We start from the raw sequence: 4,552 nt of genomic DNA on the forward strand, positions 1-4,552 counted from the left end.
TTCTTTCTTTCCCTTCTCTCTTTCTCTCTTTTTCTCTTTCTTTCTGTTTTTGATATGGAGTCTTGCTCTGTCACCCAGGCTGGAGTGTAGTGGTGTGATCTCAGCTCACTGAAACCTCCACCTCCCGACTTCAAGCGATTCTCCTGTCTCAGTCTCCCGAGTAGCAGGGATTACAGGTGCTCGTCACCACGCCCAGATAATTTTTGTATTTTTAGTAGAGATGGGGTTTCGCCATGTTGGCTAGGCTGGTCTCTAACTCTTGACCTCAGGTGATCCACTCACTTCGGCCGCCCAAAGTGCTGGGATTATCGGCCTGAGCCACTGCGGATGGCCTCTTCTTGAATTTTTCAAAACCTCTCAAGGATCTTGGCCTGCCACGAAAGTGACCTCCCTTACCACCACCAAGTCTGGATCCTGGATAAATCCAGGTACCAGGATACTTTTCCTTGGAGAGCTTTGCCAGCACTGGCTCCATCAAATCAACCTTAGTTCCCTAAAAGGGGCTGATCATGTGCAGGCTATGGCTTCCCTGGGCTGGCAGGAAGCTCCTCTGCAGTCGCTGTTCACAGAGCTGTAGCCTGGTGGCCACTGATGCCAAAGACTGGGGACTTGGAACCGCTGGTGTGTTTGTCAGCAGAGGGTGCGCTCCCTGCCACCTGGGCAGAGAGGACTGGGGAGGATGAGGTAGGGTGAGGTTGGCGGGCACGGCTTTTACTACCTTAATGCTAACTCTCACAACTGTTTGGAGATGAGCCCACCACTACCTGCCCCTGCTTATCTCAAATCTTTTCCAAAAAGGACAAAAGAGGCTCACCAGTTGCTCCTCGTGTTCCTGGTAACAAATTATTTGGTAAAGTTTACCCCAGAGATTGTCTTTAGAAAACTTTCAAAAATCATTTAGCAAGAATATGAAGCACAAACAGAAGGACCTGTAAACCACCACGTCAGGCTTCAAGACATAAGAATTTTGAATCTGAGCCATTTTTACCTGTACTCTGATTTCCAGGTATGAGCCATCATATGACTGATTACTGCTTTTATGTTATGTTTAAGAAATCTTTGCCCACTCCAAGGAAATCTTCTTGTCAAATCATTAGAAGAAGCTTTAGGTCACCAACAAAAATGTGGGACTGTGACTCAGTCTCAAAATCAGGAAATTAAAGCAGTCAAAAGAAAGAAAGAGAGAGAGAGAAGGAAGGAAAGAAAAAAAAAGAAGGAAAGAAAGAAAAAAAAACAAAGAAGAAAAAAAGAAAAAATGAAAGAAAAAAAGAAAGAAGGAAAGAAAGAAAAAAGTAATTTAAACAGGAAGCGAATATTGCCAGTTGCAGTGGTATTTGGACCAGTGAAAAATAAGGCATAGCAGGAGAAAAGGTGAATTGTGGTGCAGAGGTTGCCCCCTAGTGTTCCTGGGCAAATTTGTAGTCTAACTGTAGGGAATGAATGCATTATCATTCCTGACCTTTATGAACTATTCCTCTCAAGAGGAAAGGAGTGGTGAAAAAACTCTGGTGAAACAAGTTCTTTCTGAGCACACCATTCTCTCTGATAGAGAAGGTGTACCCATTGGTGATCCTGGTGCTGGTCTGGAATTAAGCTGGATGGATCCTATGCATTGCCATCTCTCTACCTACATCTTTTTGAAGAGCGGCCATTTCATGATATTTTACATAGTATGGTAGCAGCATATTTGTTACAGGCCTGATGATAGTTATGTCCAAGGATGCATGTCGTTGTGGTAATGCTCATTCTCAATTTGGAAGAGACCAATACCTTCATTACATTTGCAAAGGTCTCATAAATAAGCCATGCTAGTTGGTCTTCTGTGTGGATCACAGCAACATGTTAAGATATTTTGCAACATTTGAAGTATTCTCTGAAGGCAATTTCTTCAAACTGTTTCTTCAAGTCTTATGGCCTTACACCAGACACATACTTAATAGATAGGATCTTCACACTGTATCATAAATCACTACTCTACTTAATAGATAGGATCTTCACACTGTATCATAAATCACTACTCTACTTGATCTGTTCTATCCAGTCTGAGATGTTTTGCAGAGACAGGAAGAAATTTTTATTTAGAACTGGACTAGGAACGCTTCATCTGTATGAAGATAGTTTCCTACAGATGGACTTGATTCATATTGCACAGTTTAAACTGTCAGAGGCTATCACATCAGAAAAGCTGTTTAGCTGTATTGCAGTCACCTGGACACAGAAGAATACCAAGAAATGTACCTTGGTCATTGTGTCTGTAATGAAGCATATTAAAAAAGGAGATAAGGAAATTTTTTAAATGCAGCATATTTAAAGTATTAGAAGTTCAAATACATTATTTTCTGGGAATTTTAAGAATATTCTTTTTATATAAGTGCTTATTTATCTCTATCAGCCAATCAGAAAAGAGCCTCTTTAAAAAGAGATTGATAATCTAATTCATTAGTATTACCTAGAGGTAGGAAAATTTCACATACTTACGCAGTGAAAGGTAAAGATCTTTCTAAATTATGGACACACAGACAAACAGAGACAAATAAAGAAAGCTTATACTTCTATTAAAAATTCCATCATGGGTTAATGGTAATACAGAAACCCCAAAACTCACCAGTCTCAGTATGAAAGATTTGTTCTCCTTCCCAGTGAGCCCAGGATTCTTAATTCATTTGGGCTCAAAGTAGACAAATAGACAAACAAAAAGAGCTAATAATCCAGATTCTCCATTTTCTCCCACACAAAAGAGAATATATCTCTCTAAGTCATTCATCTATTTATAGAGATCACCAAATGGTCAGACTATGAAACCCAATTCTCAATCATTGCTGCTGCTAATGATTATTGGCTACAAATGAACCAAAACCAAAACACAAAATTAGTAAAGATAAAAATTAAAATTACAAAAATAGCAAAGATGCATGTGTAAATTGAACCCAGACTCGTTTTTATTTGGAGGTGGGCTGGGTTAGGGAGGTAAGAGGGAATAGTGTTTTGCATTGCTGTTATTTACAGCCTAGAGTTGTAAACGAGTTCCCATAGAAACAGATAATAGGAAGGGTGGGCTATTGACAATGCATGGCTTTATTGAAGCTTAAAATCTACTCTACATAAGGTTATCATTAAGGTTGGGATGCTGATGTCATTTTCAGTGTTAGAAAGATATGGTCCTAACTGGGCCTGCCTGTAATCTAGTCACTTCCAAGCCCCAGTACACTACTCTAGGATTCTGTTTACAACTCTTCCCCAACCCCAACCAGCCCCACGACTTTCATCCAATCAGGACAGGCACCCTTTCCTAGCACTCACAATATCACCAGTCAGGCCACACAAAATGGGGAAAAAAATCAACCCTCTTTCCATGTTTTTAAAATCCAGATGTGAAGAACTAAAAATAATTTTTTAAAACATGAATTTGTTTAAAATCTCCCTAAGTTTAGTTTCCAATGTAAAAAGCAAAGCAAAGCAAAACAAAACAAAAAAGCCACTCACAAATCTAAAGGGATTTTCTTGAACTGTTTCTACAAGAAAAACAGCAGGCTTCTACTTCTCTGCAGTTCCTAAATAAAATTTTTTTTCTGACTCAGAGTCACGGTGAATTGTTCAACTTTATTTCCCAATGTAAAAAAAGGAAAAGAGAAATCATCGTAAAAATACTGTAATAAACTGTTAATAAGGACAGAAAGAAAAAAAGAAGGCAGTCTATCATTCACATGTCTAAAATAGTGCTTGGAAAAGGTGGACATGCTCCCTTCTCTGAGAGCTTTAAAATGAAACTTTATGGGTGCAATGTGGAGCTATAGAAAGTATGACATGACATTAAAATGAGTTCTGTCTGTCTTAGATGCAGCTGAAGCCCAGAAGCAAAGTAAATAACGAAGGTGGCAAGTCCCCTACTTCAAGGTGGAGTGTTGGACCACCAACGCAGGACCAGCAAAGGTTTTGTGAGCTACGGGTCAACATCCATTCCTCAATCCCTCATGGTTTGAGGTTGAAGAACTGATGAAGTGGCCAGGCACGGTGGCTCATGCTTGTAATCGCAGCACTTTGGGAGGCCTAGGCGGGCGAATCACTTGAGGTCAAGAGTTTGAGATGAGCCTGGCCAACATGGTGAAACCCTGACTCTACTAATTAAAATACAAAAATTAGCGGGGCGTCATGGCAGGCACCTGTAATCCCACTACTCAGGAGGCTGAGGCAGGAGAATTGCTTGAACCTGGGAAGCAGAGGTTGCAATGAGCTGAGGTTGTGCCATTGCACTCCAGCCTGGGCAACAGAGCAAGATTCCGTCCAAAAAAAAAAAAAAAAAGAACTCCGGAAGAGAGACTCTGAATAAAAAAAGTTGAGGCACTGTGGCACTTTTTCCTCCACCTCCTCACCTTGTGGTAGACTGGAGGTGGTGAGATCCTCCTCACCCTGAGTCTCATGAGATGGGGCTTTAAAAGATCAGCTGGAAAAGCTGGAAAACAATGTCTGTAGAACTGACAGGGCCAAAGTGACTGGTCTTTGACCCATGCTGGAGAAGATTAAAGGCAAAGGCAAAGATTAAAAGTAGGGCTGG

The sequence above is a fragment of the Mandrillus leucophaeus genome, unplaced genomic scaffold, assembly GCF_000951045.1.
Source record: "Mandrillus leucophaeus isolate KB7577 unplaced genomic scaffold, Mleu.le_1.0 Scaffold1296, whole genome shotgun sequence".
NCBI lineage: Eukaryota > Metazoa > Chordata > Mammalia > Primates > Cercopithecidae > Mandrillus > Mandrillus leucophaeus.